This window comes from Anabas testudineus, chromosome 13, assembly GCF_900324465.2.
Source record: "Anabas testudineus chromosome 13, fAnaTes1.2, whole genome shotgun sequence".
In the NCBI taxonomy this organism is placed as follows: Eukaryota; Metazoa; Chordata; class Actinopteri; order Anabantiformes; family Anabantidae; genus Anabas; species Anabas testudineus.
In genome coordinates this window covers 11,159,978-11,181,259 of record NC_046622.1, presented here as the reverse complement: position 1 = coordinate 11,181,259, position 21,282 = coordinate 11,159,978, and the positions used below count along the sequence as shown (strand labels likewise).

At 39.5% G+C, this 21,282-nt stretch overlaps 1 protein-coding gene across 2 annotated transcripts in view; it reads right to left on the bottom strand.

The window, feature by feature from the left end:
* The window catches only part of b3gat1a (beta-1,3-glucuronyltransferase 1 (glucuronosyltransferase P) a), a 67,694-nt gene extending 61,738 nt beyond the window's left edge, over window positions 1-5,956 (bottom strand). For both annotated transcript variants that reach the window (XM_026378240.1, XM_026378248.1), the window contains exon 1: window positions 5,440-5,956. The gene's annotated coding sequence lies outside the window, so the exon portion shown is untranslated. The remainder of the gene's footprint in view (window positions 1-5,439) is intronic.
* Between the last annotated feature and the right edge of the window lie 15,326 nt (window positions 5,957-21,282).

Here is a 21,282-nt window from a genome sequence, read left to right as displayed (position 1 = left end):
TGCCTTACACTGATTGAATTACCACAAAAGTCACCCACAGTGCTTCTGTCACTGTCAAGTCACATCACTGCTGAGTGGGAGGGGTAATGATAAAGGAAGACCTCTGTCATTATGTGAAGTGATCATCTCAGCCCCCTGACCTCAGACACCTACTGTTCTCCAGGCAGAACATACAGGACAGTATAGCCTCACAGTTAGATCCATGCGACTCCCCCCCTCCCTTCTGAGCTGTCTGCTAATGCACAAGCTGCGGCATCACACTGATTATAGGTTAAGCTCATTTTGTCATGAAGGACGAAGTGGGCTCTTCCTGCTCTTATGTTAAATAATTGTAACACTCGGAGAAAATATTATAAGATGAGCTAGAAAGAGGAGAAAGAAAGGAAGCGTGTCCCGCTCTTCCTCTCTTCTACTCTCGGCCACTGTAGCAGAATGCGGTTTGACAGAGGGGAGGTTACGCTCGAGGGATAGGGCAGGAGATTTGCTTATTGTTTGTGCCTGTAGATGTTGTCGTCAGGGTTCGTCTTTGTGAGAGCGTGTCTGGATATACTGTATGTGACTGCACATACGATAGGCCTCCAGTAGCATCACCGCTCCGTCTCCTAATCTCCAGCAGTCCTGATGAATGTGAGAACAACTGATACCACATTGCCAGCTGTCCCTAATACCCTCTTTTTTCTAACACAGCAAATGTTGCCCCAAGGGGCTGTGGGTAACCACAAATACCCATAATGGGATTATACGAAAAATTCATTAAGAAAAATGCGGGAACTTTGTGCAGCATTGCTGATTGAAACAGTAAACAAGCCTCAGCAGCAAATCCCTGTGAAATAGAAAATGATGCTGTTAATTTTATTGACACTTAGACCAACTTGTTCAGCAGATGCACATAGAAACACAAGTTATTAGCACAAGAAGAAGATTTTTGTTTTTCCGTCGAGGACTGAAAATAAAAAAAGAATTTCAATGAAGCTGCTTTTACCACCACAGCTATTGTAGTATTGCTGAAAAATAAATGATAATAAATAATTAGTTCTTCATCTGAAATTTCAGTTTCACTATGACCTGGGAGCCAACAACCAATCATGTTACATGTCTTGACAGACATTCACTTAAAAAATCATTTCTGTGTGGAACGCAGCACCATGTAGAGGAAATTTAAAAATAAATATAAAAAAAAACTAATAATAATAATAAAAAAGCAATAAAATCTCCTTTCTTTGATTTAATGCACTTAAATTGCAACTCATATTGCTTCACTCATAGCAGCATCTCATCTTTTTCTTATAATCCCCTGTTTTCAAACCCGATTTCTTGTTCAAGTAAGTGCCGATGTCCCGCAAAGTGATTATGTTTGGCAATCTTTGCCGAAATTGCTAAAACAAGTCAGGATGAATTCAATAGCTACTGCAGTATAGGAATTGAACATCTAATTATTCTGTGTTTCTGGTCACTCCAAGCTGCTCTGATGTACCTCGGGCAAAACAACTGCTGTCCCCTGAGGGAGAAAAGCTGCTGGAGAGAAAGCAGAGAGCCTCTGCCAGCACGAGTCTGTGGAGCACAGTTTATTCTAATTCCTCTGCAGGACATTAATGAGCCTGGATAGTGGCTATCTTAATGGGCAGCCAGACAGATTTTAAGTGCCCCATAGAGTGTAATCCACTAAGGTACGGCAACACTGCTGCAAGGCCCAACAGATTGTTCTTAGTCTTCGTTTTGCTATAACTTTGCTTCTTAGCTGTTCATTAAAAAGAGACATGTGTTAAGTCCCTTGCCTTTTAGAGTTCAGCTGCTGACACGAGGAACCACAGTGACTTATATTTTTATTTTGGAAAAGCAAATAACTGTTCAAGCACCATTTAGTTCATGTAGATCCAACTTCTCTAACTGATATAGAAACAGTGACAGTTTATCCTCCACCTCTACCGAGCAGGATAACTTTTTACCTTTTCCTTTTTTTTTGCAATATACTGTAACTTCACTGTAAACTGTAGTGATCTTTATCCTCAAGCCCTGCAAAACACAACCTACTTCAATTTAGGGTAAAAAGTGCTATTGATGATTTGCTTTTCCCATTCTTGGTGTGGATTTGTTTTGTGTTCCATAATTTGATTATAATAGATGCAGAAACTGGTTCTCTGGGTTGAGCGTGCTATTCCGATGCTTTTTTACAGCAGCAAGCGGTGACAGCAAGAATGCATGAACTACTCCAACTCAGCACATACTGTACTGCATGCACTTTGTACTGTGAGTTATTCAGCCATGCGGTGTATATGTTGTTTATGATAAAGGCAATGTTTTATCCTCATGTCTGCTGTTTCACCTCTCTGTTGCCTAAGGCTGGACAGCTCCATGACTGAATCTGCAGAGAAGCTCTGCTACCTTCAAAGAGAAACCTACAACACACACAGAAGAGACATCAAACACAAATGAATTTTGCCCAGTGGAGAGGGGTTCAAAAACCTGCATCAGTGAGCTCTCAGTGTAGGTAGACCTGCTTTACACACACCCACACACAGCCCTCACTTTCGAAGACTCCACAGCCTTGTCAATAGCTTTCAAAACATGTATGCCAAGTCTAATCCCTCTGTCGTGTCAGGCTTCATACACATTATTACATTGTGCGATGTTGTGTGAAATACAGCTGCTGGAGATTAACATGTGGACACCACATGTGAACATGCAATGCTTGCATTTCTACAAGATTATACCCATATTGTATATTGTGGATATTATGACAACATTTGCATTCAAACTCACAGTGTACAGCGATAATGTGGACCACCACCTCTCCTAATGCAAAGTAGTTCACTATGTTGTCCCTGTTCACAAAGAGACAAGAATGACGTAAGTACCAGAATAACACGGTGAATGTTTCCTAATGTCCATGGCGAAGCTACCACCAGCACCAGTTAATCCTTATAGGCTGCAATTGAAAACCATTGAGCAGCCTATTCCACACAAAGCCAATGCATTTTGCATTAATGAGTCAGGTTGGGTCTAATTAAACAAATATTATGATGATCTGCTTAGTGACATTTGTCAAACCTGAGTAAAAACCAGACATAGTGCATCTGAACTCACGCAGGCCCAGTTTCCATTGAATAGGATCTTTGAGGTAACCGTGACATGATGATCTGAAGGACTGATATCATCCTTTAAAATATGTAATTAACTTTCCAGTTACAATGTTTTGTGACCTTCTTCCAAATGTTAATGGGGCTTTTGCTAATTGACTAAAGAGATAAAATGCTTTGAAGGCTCTAGAAAGTAATGATGAAAGACTTTATTAATACCATTGGGGAAATTGTTGTTGGACAGCTGCACATACAGTAGATAAAGCATTACTACTGGGCGTCAGCGTCTTGTCGAAGGACACCTCAACATGCGGCGACTGACCCCTGAAAGATCGCGGTGTTTATGGACGACTGCTCTAACAACTGAGCCACTGCTGACAGACACACTGGTAATGCATATAAAGTAACCACAATTGTGGATTTACAACTTTTCTAATCTATTCTATTGAACAGGAAGTCATGAGTTACAGCAGATGGACTTAACCCACATCATGTGTGTAGCCCCTCAGCACTTTGTGTATTGTACGGCGACAGGGGGTAACCCCTGAACACAGGATGAAATGACAAGCTGTCAGTTTCGATAAATGAGATCTGTGTGCTATTTGCTGACATTGCCACACTGAGCAGAAACTAAATATATACATGGTCAGAGAGCACAGCATTATAGAAGCATGCTAACACCCATGTGGGAAACAGCTGGGAACATACGCGGCTCTATAGCATGGCAGCAGACTGTACGCTACAGACTGGGGAACAGGCTGTTGACATCATGTACTGTATGTTGACTAGAATATTAGAAACGAAGAAGCATAATACTTAAGTCTATTGTTTGTGGAGGAATGAAACACTTCATTGTGCCACATGACGTCATAGACTTACTAGCCTGAAGTATCAAACTGTTTCCTAGTTTTGATATTAACAAAAACTATTAATTATCAACAATTCTGCCTCTGTTTTTTGTTCTTTGTGTGATAATGGTGCATCGGTGTGCTGTGACTGGACCGGTCAGAACAGTGAGTCTCAGGTTGATGTGTCTTGACACACGAGCAATGACTTCAGACCTTTTGGCTCCTTGAGCAAACTGTGCAACATTTTCCACTGAGATGACTCACAGACCACGCAAACTACAGGAATACTTGTAACTAAGCACTGAATTGTAGCTCAGGAGGTAGAGCCTTAGTCCCCCAATTGTAGGGTTGGTGGTTTGATTCCCAAGTATATGTCAAACTGTCCTTGGGCAAGACAGTGGGTCAGGACAGCAGCTGGGCAGTTATGCCCGATGGAACACAGATCGTGAGTGTGAATGGGTAAAAGAGACGTAATGTAAAATACTTTGAGTACAGCTAGGGCAGAAAAACGCTTTATAAATGCAGAACCTTTTACCATTGTCAACACGCTCCATATGCACATTAAGACTACTCTTTTTTGTACCATCACTGTACTGAACATTTCCTGTTCTTTTTATTTATATCATGCAGCCCAAATGATCATAAGAGTCCAAATATCTCACATTAGCAGAAAGGGTGGAACAAAGGTTGAAACACGTATTTCACACTATTTTTTTTTCTTTCCAGGATCAAGGAGCAGAGTCTTGTGCACCTGTGTTGGTCGAGACTACCGCTGCATCCTTTAAAAAAAAAACCAACCACCTGGATAGGTGTCAGAAATGAGAACAAGCAGTCCACTTAACTCCAACTCAAGTTTCCCTTTTCTTAAGTCAATACTCCTTTTTTTTTTTTGTTCACTTCTTTGAACAAGTTGTTATTTTCTGTCTAGGAGGTAGTGTACGTCTCCCCAGGGTCACCAGTGAAAGTGCTCTGTCAGACTTTGCTTCAGAAAGAATCACATTTTGTTCTATCCCTCAACCACATTTTTTTCTTCAAATACTCTTCAAATATTTTGCTTTTTTTACACAGAATTTTAATTTGCACCATAAGAAACTGAATTCACATTTCTTATTAATTTTAGAAAACATCTATCAGCTGGATTCACTGACCGCAGGTTTACTGGTCTCATTTACTTCTACTATCTCGGACCCCAAACGCACATCATCATTATCAGCAATTCTTTTCATCAGGCCGACACTGCTTCTTCCTCTGCCCCCATCTCCCACTGCCTCTCTGCGGCATGCAACATGCATAGATTTTCCCTCTTACTTCCACTGTGCCGCTGCACACAGCGACCCGGGGACAAAGATGGCAATCTCCCCACTGCTGTTCCAAACCTGATCAGCATGGAAATTGGTTAATCTCTGTCAAGCGTATGTTTAGGCTTTCAAGTGCCTCTGAGATCTATATCTGACCCTGCTGGCCAATCAGGCACAGAGGAAAAAAGGAAGATAAAGTGGTATCATTATATTTACCTCATTCAGAGACTTCAGTGTGAGACTGCTATTCCCAGCGCATGCGGCAGAAGGACTCCCATTCATTCTAGAAATCCTGTTTTTGTGCCTGCTGTGTGTTGTCCCCCCTTCCTCTTTCTTGTCCCTTGTTGAAATAGAGGCAGCATTCAAGCATCCCTTTCTCTTATTCTGCTGTGCCAGCTGACACCCGTCTTCATGCCTTGGATGATGAAGATAAATAAAAAAGAAGAAAGAAGAAAATACAAAACAAAGAGAGGACACAAGCACACAGGATTTATTTTCCTCCCTTGCCTCTCTCTTCTTCTTGCGCTCTCACACACTGAAACAGGCGCATGAGGGGAGACGTCAGAGTGGCAGCGATGTATGTGTTTTGCTCCGTGGCTCTTCACCTCTTCTTTCTCTTGCTCTCGCTTCTCCTCTCTACCTCTCTTTGTCTCTCTCTGTCCCTCTCTCCTCCTGTCCGCGGCTTGTTGGTTCACACAGAAGCTGGCTGCTCTGTCGAGACGGGTGAGATCACTCTACGCGTGCAGAGACATCTGTGAATGTGCTTATGTTGGGGGACTAAAGTAGCCTCTTAGCTGAGATTGAGACCACCCTCCCCTCCTCCCTTCCAAAGATGGGCTTTCTAATGGCATGTACCATTAAAGCTCGGAGCAGGGTGGGCTGCAGCACTGAAAGGAGAGAGGGGGATGGAGAGCGAAGGCAACGGGAGTTGCGTGGAGAGAGGGAGAGGGGAGTAGAAAAGAAGAGGAAAGGAAGATGGGGAAGAGGTGATGATAGAAGTAAATGTGGTTGCAGACAGAAATAAAGAGATTGTCCAGGAGAGTTAACTATGTGTAACTGGCATGCATTCTTATCCCTGCTCAGTTGTCTTTGCAATTTACAGATGTACTCGTGACCTCACTGTACACATCCTTCATGGCAGACAACAGCTTGTACATATGCAACGCTGTATAAGACAAGACCATGTGTTAGAATTGGCAGTGGTGGATTAATTCTGGAAGAGTTGCAATTGTGTCACAGATAAAGCAATCCCTTCTGCATGGCTGACCGCAGAGCAGCACGCATGCAGAAGCATATTGCAGAAATCGGGTGGAATAAAAAAGATTTTGCATGCACAGAAAAATAATTATTTGCTCTGGATAATAGATCGTCCGCAGCGTTTGTGTCCAGATGCTACCACAGCGTCAGTGCTTGGCAGAGATTCCAATTTCATCACAACATTTCCATCCTCTCAAAAAGTGCACTGTGTAATTTCAGGCGTCGCTGAATAAAGAACCTGTCTGTTGTGGAGGTGAGACAGCGTCTGGTGTGAGGGTCAAAAAACCTCACCTCAGCCAGCTCTCCTCCGGAGCCTGGAGACTAGACCAGACCTGGCTGTCTGAGCAGCTGAGCCGCGAAGTCTGGAACACGAAGTGGTGGCCCTGCTCAGATTTTGCTCAGTGTATCACTTGCATGAAAATGAATAAAACTCATACACAGACATTGCTACATATGTGTTTTTAATTCTGTCTGATAAACCTTGCAGACCACTCTGCATTGCACATAGTATGAAGAAAAAAAGAAAAAAAAAAAAGCAGGCAGCAGCCAAGAGGGAATTAAAATCACTAAATTGCTGCTAAGAGCAAAGCCACTAATATGATGGTGTGCGTGTGTCTGTAAGCCTGGATAACCTGAAGAAAAGCCCTCAGATGATCTGGGGACTGTGTGCTACATTTCGCTGCAAAGTGTCATGAGGTATTTTGAGCATCGGTCCATCAGTCGGCCTGGCCTCTCATGACTCGAGGTGCTGAGCAAAAAAAAACATGAGAGTGTTTGACAAAACAGTTTACTGGAAAGGATGAGTGCTCCAGTGCATCTTCATCACAGAAAGAAAAAGGGACTGTTTGAGGATCAAACTGCCCCCTTAATCTATATTCATATAGTATATATACATGCAGAGTGAGCAGCTTACTCTAAAGCTAAAACCAATATTAGAAACTACATTAAAGCTACATTAATCTATAAAAACAGACTGAGACAACTTTTAGATGGACAAAGATTAGATTTCCCACTTTACAGCCTATGGGATCTGAACATGTAACAGGAGGATGCAAATGACAATTTTTCTTAGAGTGTTGCGTATTATTACTTTAGTCAGTGTGGTACCTCCTAAATTCTGCTAGATTCTTCTGGAAGAGATTTTGATAAATCAGATATGCCAACACGCCCACACATTTTTTTGTTTGTTTTTTGGCCAGGATTTACAGTGGCACCCTTCATATGCCATGTCATATTTGTGTGACAGTGTCATTTTTTAATTACAGATGATGTGTCTATTCATCCTTCGAGAACATTTCTGGCAGGAACTTTTCTGGTAAACGCAGAACTGCATGTCACACTTGGCTCTGTTTTTTTAATATTTAATATGTGATGTTGGAAAAACAACTTAATTTTATTTCAACTCACCCCTGTAATTACATGGTTTGGAGCACAATGATAGAAACAAATGCATGACATTCTTTACAAATACACCTAGCTTTTGTATATAATCATTTAAAAAGCATTATCAGTGTGCTTTTTAAAAGCTTGTATACAAAAGCTAGATGCATTTTTAAAGATAAACATATTATTATTATTATTTTAAATATATGTTTTGAACTTAATGCCATTACCAAGTTTCAAAATTTGGGAAAAAGTAACAACACCCAGAGTTTAGGAACTGAAAAGACTGATTCTCAGATTCATTACTTATGCTGTTTTTGTCCTATTTTCAATCAAATATACATGTTTGTATTTGCAGTTTTAGTAGGCGTAACAACATTTTTGAAAACAGTGTTGTATAACATCTTATTTGCGGAGGAGTGTTTTATGCTGAGCTAAGTTAAAGAACTTCTGGCTGCTGTTGTTTCATATTTAACAGACAGATATGAGACTGGTATCGATCCACTCATTTAACCCTTCACCAGAGATAAACTAACATATTTCCCAAAATGACAAACTAGTCCTTTAATACCATTGCCACATAGCAAAATCAATCTCTGCTGGGCCGATCGTGTTGTGGAGTATTCATGCTCTGATATGCAGGTCAGGTCTACTGGAGACTCCAAGTGAACCATCAGTTTGATAGTGACCTGGAGTGTGTTTGATATATGAATCCTTTGAAACATGCTGGTGTGAAGGACTATAAATAAAATTAACTCCACTATTCAGAACTTGATTACACACACAGAGCCCGGTCTGACATGCCATGCAGCCACACAGTCAAGGTCATGTGCACTGCATCAGTACATCAAGAATCTGTCTAAGACTTGATCAATGTATCTGCTGCTGTCAATCCTTTCTGGGCACAGGCGGGCTCTTCGTACAAGTCAGGCCTGAACCAGTGAGGTTTTTAGAACCGTGTGTGTTTCAATTATGTCATGTCTTTAATTTTTCAGAGCTCCACCATGGCTGTGGGTGGTGCCTTTTGCCTTTTTGGAGGAGTATCATTTTTTCCCTCAAGCCATCTGCTATATCTTTTCAGGCCTAATAAGAGGGAAATAGAGATGTATTGGAGTTCAGTACATGATAGAGATTGGAGCAGAGTAGGCTAGCACACACACACAGTATGAAAGCAACAGATGGTAGGGGCCCCAGTATGCTGCTGGTGCTGGATCCAGGCCCGGCGGGCAGGCCCCACTGGCATCATTGGGGGTCCACTGGTATCTAATGTTCTGACACACTTTGAAGTGGGGAGTTGCACCCAGACAGTGTAAATCTACTTTGTTTGGCTAACTAGACTCACTTTGGGATTGTTGCACTAATGCATTTCTTGGTTGGATGATAAATGGTTTTATCATATATTTCAAACCACACACAAAAAAAAAAAAATCGTTTTTAAAAAAAAATAAAAGTAATCATCAGTCAGTGTCACTGAAAAAGAGCATGTTTCATTTAAAAAGTGTTATCAGTGTGCCAGAGACAGACTGATGTTATCCGCTATTGCTACAATTTATTTCAGGAATGTGCTCTGAATAATTTATTAAGACACAAATGGCACTTTTTTTTATTGTGAGGGTTATCACCGCTACATAGTTTTTGTTTAGTCAGTACATTTTTCATGTGTTTTTTCCTTGACCAAATCAACCACTGTGTTTGTTCTTATATTGCCCATACAGTACATCACACTGAATACTATGTTCACAAAAATGAATTCCAACCTGTGAAAAAAAAAGCTTTCAATAATATCCTGCTTTTCTTTTACTTGTCCTCAATACAAACTACATCCAACAAGAGCTCCCAACATACAGTCTACGCCAATAAGAAAGGAAACGCCTTCAAAGAGCTCAGTGTGTCTAAACAATTACAGTGATCATCTTCCAAAAACATCTTTAGTTGTCGTATTTAGATGGAATTCAGTCCACGGTACACAATACTTTTGCAAAATTGTGTTTTTCCTGTCTTGCAGGATGGCCTAGAGGCACGCACATAATTTCCAGGGAAGAGGAACAGCAGAGTGACAATAGAAAAGGGTAGTGTCAGTGTTGTGTCAGACACAATTATGCTACTGTTCGGAAATGCATACAAGAGAGTAAATATGTGACCAGTAAAAACAGAGAGTGTGCCCAGGCTGTGGCAACTTGTTTTCCAAAATGTCTGCCTCATACGTGTCTCTGGATCAGACACCTTAGCAATAAACCCTCCCCTGATGTGGATGAATGATCTTGGCTTGTATGTGATGGTTATAAAGAACGTTAAACTGATCAATGGGCAGCAGGTTGGTGCAATAACAGCCTGCGTTATAGCCTCCTCGAGTCTACGGCCTTGGGCTGTATCATTACTTGGAGGTGAGTGTGTTGCTTGGTGACCCCCTCAACAAGACTGATAGATACTGAAGGTGCACTGGCCCTGTTTCCTAATAACAAATGAGCAGCTACTCTAGAGCCAAAATTAGAGAGCAGCTGTGGGAACAAGACTAAACCCTCATTTGACTAAAATATAAGTGTTGTCTATAAAAGTAATTCCCAAAAAGTTTTATTTGCAGCAGCAGACATAGAGTGTTAAAGCACATGTAAAGTGTTTAGTCTTTTACTTTTGTTCTGGGTGAGTCTTCATTACACTGTTTGCCCAGATGGGCGTAGTGCTTCTGTGACTCGTTGGGCGGTTGTCATCATATTTACTTCACCATTATGTAGGAAATGATGTTGAATGGGTGTGTGGTTATGAAATTTGGCAGTAAGTGAATAGGGTGTGGGCACAATTTGTATGCTGACACATGTTCCCCAACCAAAATCTGTCACTTTTTTTATAAAGATTACAGCATTTCTTTGATATAATGTAGAAAAAAACTGTAATGATCACTCAATTTAATCACTGTTATATCAAGTCTTATTTATTTAAACACTTTACTAGTAAACAATTCTACATATGTCAACCTTTTGTCCCATACCTCTGTCCAGATGAGTGAACAAACCCCAGATGAACTCAAGATAGTAGCTGAAAAGCAAGATTTATAAAAAGAATAATGCTGCAGGGCAAGGAAATGAGACAAATGTAAATCTGATATATTTTTGATATTGAGTTACATTATTATGTCCATATGAGATATATTAAAAAAGTGCAAGTACAGAAAATGGGATGTGACAAAGATATTTCTACTCCTGCTTTTTGACCAAATGAAAGGAGTAAACAAATGAAAATAAGACTGATGTGGAAAATAACCTGAATCACACTTTAATTGTTTTATTCATAGGAGAAAAGTGGTCTGCACTGTTTTCCAAAGCTCAGAGGGAAGTGGCGGGAGGCCAAGTCCACCCGATGAACAGCTGTCTTTGGCAACAGCAGGGAGGCTGAAGAGGGACTGTATTTACATTGAATTAGGCCATCATTTGGACAGGGTCCTGGGCGTACAAGCGACTCAGACGGATCAACAAACAGCTGTCTGACGCCTGTGATTCAAGGGCAAATCCTTAGACAGCTACAAATCACAGATTGACACTCCTGCATCTCTAAGAAGGCTGAGCTCCTGACACTCCGGTCCAGATAAAAATACTGTATATGTCTGTTATTCCTGTACCTACAGACCAGATATGCCCCTTCTCACCTGCAGAAGCCTATTTCACTTCAGCAGTTTTCTGTATTAGAGTTACTGGCTGAGAAATTGTGTTGTAGCTCCGGCTGCATTTCACACAGCGATTTGTGTCACGTGACTCTGGAGTCTTTGAATATCATAACTTAAACAAAACACACTCCAGGGCTTGCAGTCACACCTAAGAGGCAGCCAGTCTCCATAAAATAATGTTTTTGATCTATTTTTATTGAACAAAATCACATCAGTATAAAAACAAGACAGGAAAATCTTGATGGCTAATGACAAGTCAAATTTACATAACCAGCAGTGCTGTCAGTACTCTGTGGAAAATAGATTTGCAATGACTGTGATCATACTGTAGGTACAGTGGACTAGTTTATGTACGTATTACTGCAAACAGTTTAGAGTGAAATGTTTTCCCACTATTTAAAAATGTTACATCCAGGCAATCGATCACTGTTTTCCTGTGGGATCTGAAGTTGGAAAGAAATAATAAATTATATAACAGTGCTACTTCTCATTTTATGTGATGTTCTTTTCTATTTATTGGATGAATTTGGTAGAACAGCAGTTCCTCTATGTCTGAGCAGGGAAAAAAAACCACAATACCCACAACACATAATTGTTGCATCATTTGTTTCTTCAACGTATTACTAGTCATTCTTCACCTGAAGGGTCATGTGGCCGATACGATCACCTTTGCAGTCAGGTCAGCAACAAGAAAATAACCTGCAGCTATTTTCTGATTTGATGGTTTAGGACAGCGATGTATTATTGTTCGTCACCGAGGACGACCTTCTGCATGATAATGATTAACCACCTCCTCTGGTGGAGGCCTGAAGGTCTGATTAAGCTATTCCAAGGACCAACTGTACGCTTTTCATTCACATATTTTCTTCCCCCATTTAAGCATCTGTTACTTTTGCAAGTGAGTGAAAGAAACCACTGCAGCAGAAACTTTAGCCTTGTGAAGGCTTTTCAAGGTTAGGCTTCAGCATGTACAGTAGCTATAACAGCTCTTCAGTTTTAAAGAGTTTCTAGAGAGTGTATTTGACGTACTATTCGCTGTATATGGTACACATATACATAAATGATTCATGGGATCTGATTTGTGAAGGGTAATATTAAAGCAGTGTGAGCACCTGTACAGAAACCTGTTGGCAAAAGGGGGAAGAGTTAAGTATGTTGTCAATATAACGTGTCAGTAGGGTTAGAAGTGTGATACTTTCTGTTTTATTTTCTCCAGGGTTGTCCAGAGTTTCAACTATTTGAAAATTCAGTCCATGGAAAAGTCTGCCATCTCTACTCTTGTCTGCTTAAGGGCTGAAAACTGGTACTGGGACTGCCTAGAAAAGTTATATACTTTATAAACTTTACTTGGCAAAATGTTCATTTTTTTCAAAATACCTGTGGATGAGTGCTTGTGCGTTGGATACTGCGTGTGTGTGTATCTAGTACTTATGGACTGCCACTGTCAATATTGATTCAGCACAGACTGTTCAGATCCGAGTTACATCACGTACTATATACAACAATATTTACTGAGGCAGTTTGTTTTGTGTGTATGACGTCTAGGAATGACAAACTTGTCAAGATTTTATTTTTACACCATAAAAATACTGCATTATTATACAGTGTATATGGATGTGATTAAAACAATACAAGTATTTACCTGTTACTGATTATGTTGGTGTTTTCTCATGCAATCTTCAGTTTTCCCAGGCTCAACAATATGACCTGCATGCAGCGTCTGTTTTTTTTTTCTGCGCTGCATAATTAATGAGGATGGAGATGCCACCTCAGATTCAAACACTACACTTCCTGCAATTATGGATCACTACACAAAGAGCTGCAACTGTGCTCATCTGGTTGATATGCAAGAGGTCAGAAGAGGAAAAAAGGTGTGATTTAAGGTGGCGATCTGGAACACAATCATGTTATTTCTGCCCACTAAACAGTAGATGAAGTTTAATCAGTATGCTTTGGCAAATGGTTTATGATGAGTCCTAGAAAAATACTGTATGATTATCCGCGGCTGGCAGTTTGGAAGTGGAGCTGTAAACAGGCAAAATGAGTCAGTCAAAACTGAACTCAACAACACATTTGCTGCATATATTAGATGATCTGTTCAGTGACCCCAGGCCTGCTTTTCAAAATCCTGCACACATCATTCTGTTTTAAGAAGTGTCTCTTTAGTGTGGATTTTCCACTGCATAACAATGTTCCCTCCAATAGATAAAATTCAAAGGCAGCACTTTTCCATCTGAGTTTGTCAGCAAAGCTGTATTTTCTTTTTTTCCCTCATACTTTTTGTCATACACACCATCCCCTGTTTGAGAATATTTGGGGTTATAGTTATATTGAAAACAGAATATCCAAGTTTCACCATATGAACACTTGTTTCCTGACAGCTGATACAAGAAAGTATTAATCTATTAATTAATTAATTACTATTAGTCTCTGAAGTGGTGCATGGGAAACAGGAATACAGTGATTGTCATTAGTAGTTTCTAAATTGAATCTTTGTCTAATTAAGGCATTTAGGTTTGCTGTATAACTAAGTGTATATTCCTAATAAATACAGTCATTTGTTATACATAACAATTCACTAGTTATTACTTTGTATGAATTATTATTTTCATTACTGCTAACACCAACAGCAGCATGAAATAAACTTCTGCCTCTGCTTTCGACTGGAGATTGTTATTTCGCCTTACGAGGCCATGATTTGCTAGCATGGCAGGTTTGTTTCAGATTTATGGATGCAGTTTCTGGCATGCACTCAGAGACCTATAAAAACCCTGTGAAAAAATGCACAAAAAGGAAAATCCTCAGCTACCTTGAAACCAGTGAGGTAATCAATGAAGCCTTGGCTTCAGACAACAACAGCTCTTTTTAGCAAAATAAAATTTGAAAGATTGAACATTTTCTTTCATCAAGTGATCAAGGCTCAGTTCGCTTCAGACCCTTAATAAATGCCACTGATGGAAATGTACTGTGGACAGATGAGGAATTATGTGCATCACCAGTGATGGTGATGCACATAAGAGGACTCTACCCAACGTATGTTATATACAGTACATTCCCATCACTAATCCCATTCCTATTCACTAATGCCCCATTGCCTCTCAGTAGTTTGAGATCAGTGCAGTAATATTGTAGAGCAACAATAATGACCTTGGACGTTGGACCTACTTTGACAAGGCTTAAAATGTGTTTGTGGGTGTGAAGCAGTCTAAGTAAGGAGTTAGAGAAACAACTGTATCTTGTGACTTTTAGGTTGAATCCCTGCACAAACTGGGAATATTTACAAGAGAAAAGCATAAGGGCAAGGCGCTTAACCTGCAACTTCTGCTAACAGCAGTGTAAGATTATGCTTTAATAAATGCAGCTCCCCGAAGTAAAAATGTGAATGTGTGTTAACTATGAATGTGAATCAGTGTGTTGCTGAACTCCCTTTCTTTTTCTGTGGGTTGTGGGTGGCAAGGTTAAATAGGTAATTCAATGCATTTTATTGATGTGAGGATCAATTGTTCAGAGAGGGAGATCTTCATGTTTCAGCACTTAAATAAATGATGCATCTGACTGTACATTAAATATGATACATTATTGACATCTGGCCAAATTTCATATAAAATGGTCTGCTGTGCTGACATTTACATATCTCTAGACGGGTTGCAGTTTGTGTTTAATGATGATGAAAGTGATGAAACTAATTCCACACGAAAGAGCAACTGAACATATGCATGACCAGCCCTGTCTCCTTATGGTTAAGTTCTAAATTAAGCGTCACATTTATTAACAGAAAGTCAGCCGCAAAGACGTAGTAGGGGTGGGTGGTGGATGTATATTAAGCAGCCGCAGACACGAGTTTGAGGCTAAAGTCAAGGTTTAGGCAAGAAAAGTCTGGGTTGGCACGACATTTATACATTAACTGAATAAATAAATTATTTTTTCTTTATTTACCTCTTCCTATTGCTTCATTAGTCCTTTGTTTCTTCCTTGGTACTTTCCTTATGCCTAGACCTTTTGGTCTTGTGATCATCTTCTTTTCTACATTTCCCTGCTTCACGGTAACAACATGTGTGAGGGCCCCTCTTCTCTTGAGCCAGTTTTCCTGGTGACTACTACTCTGTGATAAGAAGAGTAATTTTTGTTTTTTAACCTCTACAAATACACACACTGAGTCAGAATGATTCCCAGCGGCAGCCAGAAAGATAATTAGCTAAGAACATTTATACCCTTCTCTCACGGTCACACTTTGTCCTGTCTTGTTCTTAGACAACCTGGTCTGTGTGCTCTCTGCTTGTTACTGGCTCCTGTTGGTGCTGGACTCTGTTCTATTTCTGTTTGAGCTGTAAGTTGGCTCATAGACTTGCCTGGGACTCGTAGGCTGGCTCGTGGATTTTTGGTGTTTCTGTTTTTCATTCTGTGTTCCCCGTTATAAAGGTTTGCACTGTTCTGTTTTTTGTTGTTTGCTACTGTTTTTCCTTCTTGATTTGCAGTTTAGTTTTAACTGTAATCTAAAGTATTCTCTTTCCTCAACCAGTCCTCTGCTAATTTAGCATTAAACATCTTTATCTGACTTTCACATTCTTGTATGTTCCATTTTACAAACCTTACAGGGAGTTCTTTACTGACTCATTGTGTTTCAAAACTTAAGAACAAGACTCTAATACCTTTTTGAGGCAAATATGAAACGTTTTTATACCACTGGATTTAACTAACCGTAGGAGTTTTTTGTAGTCTGATTAATTCTAAAATACACTATAAGATTTTGAACGCAGTATAAGTTAAACCTTTTCTTAAAACACGGCACATCTAAACTGTGGTATTGACACCTTTAGTTAAGTAAATGGTTTCAGTACTTTATTCATCTCTGCTCTGTAGTAATGGCCTCTTGCCCTGTCACAGATGTCAGCGAGTATTTTCACCAAACATCACCACCTTGTCTAAATAGCTGTTTGCAAAATAGCAAGGATTAAAGTCCCAAAGCTATGTGTCTCATTAATCTTCTCATGACCTATTAGACTGAACTTTGAATCTTTATCTTTTAACTTAACTTAGCCCTGAAGAATTTATGCCTAACCCTAACCATGTCATTTCCACCCTGTACACAGTTGTTTGTGATTGTTGTCATGAGGACATTTCCCAGTTAGTGAAGCCAAAGGGCACCTTTACTGTGATTATGGCGATGCCAAGTGGAACGCCACATTATGTGACACTACAGGATGAGAATATATTGTCATGTATTATTTTACTAAATTTTACAGGACTGTATTTGTGCTTTCTGTTATTTTAAGCAGAAAACAGGACAGGTCCAGCTGTTTTATATTCACAAATACTGGTGTTGTCATACATTTTGTCTGTTGTCTACTGTATGAATGTGTCCTGAAAATGATTTTGATTATGATCAACGTCCGTGTCTGTCGCCAAAGAAAAAATATGCTTGTTTATGCACGTGTTTGTGTGAGCGTCTATTCAAAAGCTCAGTGGTGCCCAGTCAGCACTCAAATGGTGTCCTGTCCAGGAAAAACAAATCAACATCCCGCTGTGCCCAACTTTTTTATTTATTCATACTGCACAGATGTTTGCAGCTATTGTGTGTCTACAACATAATGCATTAGAGTTTAGTAAAAGACGCAGGAGAAATGGGAAGACAACAGCACGCAACAAACAATATACAACGATGCTGGCAGAATATGGTGTGTGCTTTAGTGCTAGGTTAGAAAAACTGACTTTTCACAAAATGATCGTCAAATCGCCAGGCCGGCTAGAAAATCTTGAAAATAAATGAATATTGCTCTCCTATGCATCAAGAATACAGTGACGGTAATAAAACTGTGGTGGCTCTACTGGGATAGGCTCATCAAGGGCTAAAAAATCTACAGTAAATGAGAGTGGTGGGAATTCTGAGGAGCTGAATGCCATGTGATGAATGGATCTTAAGGACAAAAAACATTTCCTCACTCATCAGGAAGTGAATTACTTCGATAAATCGCGGATAGAAAAACCATCTCACGCTGATATCGATTTGATAAAGGACTGCAGTTGGTGTTATTGTTGCATTGATTTCTCTGCTTCTTCATTTGCCACTGCTCAAGTCTAACTGCACATCTACTTTGAAGGTTCAAAGTGTCAAAACCTTTACAGTCACCTGAAGTACCTGATACATGGTGGGGGTACTGAAAATATATGGACACAATACAAAATTATTCTATGTACTGTATATACATCTTCCTTAGAGGTTTTTTTTTTCTCATGTTACAAATTGACAAATGCAGGGACTTCACCTATGGGGAACCAAAGTGATAAATTTAATGAGGCCTGCTTCACCAGCTGGAAATGACGTTGATTTGTTTGATTTATATGGTTGTACATACATTACATGATTTTAATATCATACCACACATTAGCTACATTAGCTAGTGAGTCAAACTAAAATTAGCTTCAGTAGAGACATAGAGATCATTATATTTGTCTTTTATATTGCTAATTTCTCTGTATAACTAAATTATCAATTGATTTAATTAAATTAATTAAACAAAAAATTTGACTAAAACTAAAACAAATATTTTAAATGTTTTTATTATCGACAGTGAATCTAAATGATAGCCTAACGTGAAAGACACACAGATGGACTTATGCTTAATCTCTCTTATGTTGAATCAAATCCAAAGGTTGATTCAGCCACCAGACCGGTTTGATTTGTCAGCAACACACTGCGAATACAAGAAGCAGTCACAAAACTATGTGGAAGAAACTATAAAAAGAGATTTTTTTCTTGACAGCAGGGAACACAAGTAAAAAAAAAATTCTGATAATCGTGTTATTTCTTTAAATATTTTCTTTTTCAGTTTCTACCCTAATTAGTTGAAAGTATTCACACTTTTCACTTCCAATCTGATTTTGCCATGACCTCTCTGAGTCAGTTATCTTGTTTATTTCTGGCTTGTTGCGAGTCCGTGCTTTTAAAGAATCCCATTTGACATCACTGAGCTGCAGCCTCAGCTGCTGTCTTTCATCTTATCCTATGTAAAATTATCACAAAATAATGGGTCACTTAATTACTTACGATTCCTCACGAACTTGCAGATTCATTAAATAACTCCTTAAGTCCTGTTTCAACAACATCAATTTTCAAACTGTCTTCTAAGTTAATAGTTATAAAATATCACTATTGTATTGTATGTGTTACCAGGCAGGACATTTTAATAGGACATAACATAATTACACAATTTTTATCTCTATTACTATATTTAGTTGCTGTGTTTACTAAGTCAAATGTATGCTGTGAAATCACATTGTACAAGCCTATTGCGCTCGGGGGATACTGCTCTGGTGAAGGGCTTTACTGTGTAAATACACGTTGTGTAACACTGGGTATTAATCTTTGGAGGACTTGAGGGACGTTGCTGGATTCACATCGAATGACATGTTGTCTCTCTGTGGAGAGGTCGCAGATTTTGCTTTATGGGAGAATTTGCTGTCCCCTTTATTATCCTATTTATTTTAAAAACAGTGATTACTAGTGTCGTTATGCACATTCGCTTTGTCAGTTGTGCACTTTAGCCTTCACCCTTGCAAATTGTAAATTGTTTATGGAGATTTTTCCCTGCAGCTATTACCAAATGAGTGTCTTTAGTACACAGGAGAATGCACTGGTTCATATGCTAAAAGAAAACAGTGATACTAAATCAAAATTGTGGAGTGTGCTGAACTGAATGCATGTGGGCATTAGTCTTAGTGGCTGCTTGTACAAACCTTGTGGTTCGACTTGTTCTAGTCTGTCTGCCAAGCTGGATCGTTTTTTCCTTTAGCCAGAACGTGAAAAGTTCTTGACTCTAAGAAGGCCTGAACAAAAACTATAACAAATACGAGGACTATTTTTGCTACCTGCTCTTTTAGTGAAATTACTGGTGAAATGCAGTTTTTCTGCTGAACCAGAAAATATCAGCCCATGGGATTTTTTCATTGACCCTCATTTCTCCTTCGGTCTCTGCTGCATTTCTCCCCATCAGTCTGTGCCTTTTTAGTAGGAGACTCACAGTCATTTTCGCCCTGTGGAAGCAATTTCCTATGCAGGCCACTGGCAGGACAGCCCATAAAACCTCCCAGGACCCCTTTACCTCACCTTTGTTTAAATCCTCAAAGTGCCTTTATGTAGTGTGTGAGTATATACAATACGTGTAATGCATCCATGAGCTTGTATGTGAATATATTTTAATGTATGGTGTATGGTGTATGGTGAAAAAAAACATGTCTTCACAGTGCAGCGTTAATTCATAGTGTTTATTTAATTGTGTATGACCTTCCTTTTTAATTTGCGTTTGAGTTGCAAATTAAAGTACAAAGACTAGTAACCTGGGGAAACAGCCTGGCTCTTTTTGATGCCAGCATCTCTAAAGCAATTTATTAAATGTGTTATATCTAAAGTGTAAAAATCTGAAACCTAAAAGTTTTTTTTTAAAGCGTCTACCCTCTCAGAAAATGTATCTCACTTCATTTGGTCAAGCTCTTATCAAAGCTTTTTTGATGCAAGCTGACCAGCTGTGCCTTTAAACATCACCAATCTGAAATCCCATTGCAGAATTCATTCATTACAAAGAGACTTGCAGATGTTCATTTGTGGTTTTCATTTAATGGGCTTTGCCTGCTGCAGTAAACATGCTCACAAGGTCTCGACTTCTCTGCTCACATTTTCTTTTGCTGCGGCTTTCTTCAGCTGCATAAGTAAATACAAAGCTCTTCCCTCTTTTAAAGCAGAAATTACAGTAAAGATAAGAATGTCTTGAAATATCTCAAATGCTTAAAGAAGGAATGCAGTCAGATGAACACGAATTAGCAACTGTGGAATTAAAACACATAATTAATAAATAGCTCATTTCAAAACTTCATCTTAAAAACTTTTTTTAAAGCTTCATTTCTTACACATTTTGCTTTCAGGCCCAAAACTCCAGATTTGCAGATAGTGCTGCAGAAGCGCTGACACAGCTAACCTGGGTATTTCATATCTCACTTTGCTCAATCTTCAGTCAGTCTGTACTGCCCTCTCCTCTGCAAAGCATCATTCAATGCCCCACCCCTCCACCCCCCATTCATTAGTCTAATGAGTTCATCTACTGCTGCACAGCCAATGTCAGCTGACAGTCACACTTATCAGCCATGCAGCCCTTATCCAAACAGCCACTCCTTCAAAATGTGATCTGCATCTCTGACTAGATCGATAACACAGAGAGCAGATCCTCATCGTCACCCTCAAGGTGAAAAGTAGAGTTTGTTGCTAAAGATGCTAATGCAGGAACAGATGTATTTGACTTACTCCCCCGTTTTTAAAACTAGAGAACAGCAAGTCCCGTAAAGACCCTTTTAAAACAACTTCTCCATTTTTAATTTACCACAGCATCAAGTGATGCGATTAGCTAAAGCTAATTTCAGGCTTTAAATCCTTTTCCTGTTTCTCGCTGTGCTTTCAAGGACTTTGGTGGTTGGATTTCAGCAGCACACTTTGGTTATGATCCGTCTGGGGAAGAGAGAGAGCTGATTGTGGGTCGTCTCTATTGGGATTCTGCTTTCACGGATAAGATAGCCCTCGGAGACATGCTGCCCGCAGGCGTATCGTCTTCTGTTTCTAAATCCAGTAGATCATATCTGGGTCAGAATATTTGGCTAATTAGAGGGTAAAATAGTTTTTCGTAATTCAGTAACAGGGGGATGTGCCACAATGAGCATATTTTTCAAAGACAATATGACTGTGACTGCAGATCCCTGATGGGCTTTTATACCCCCAT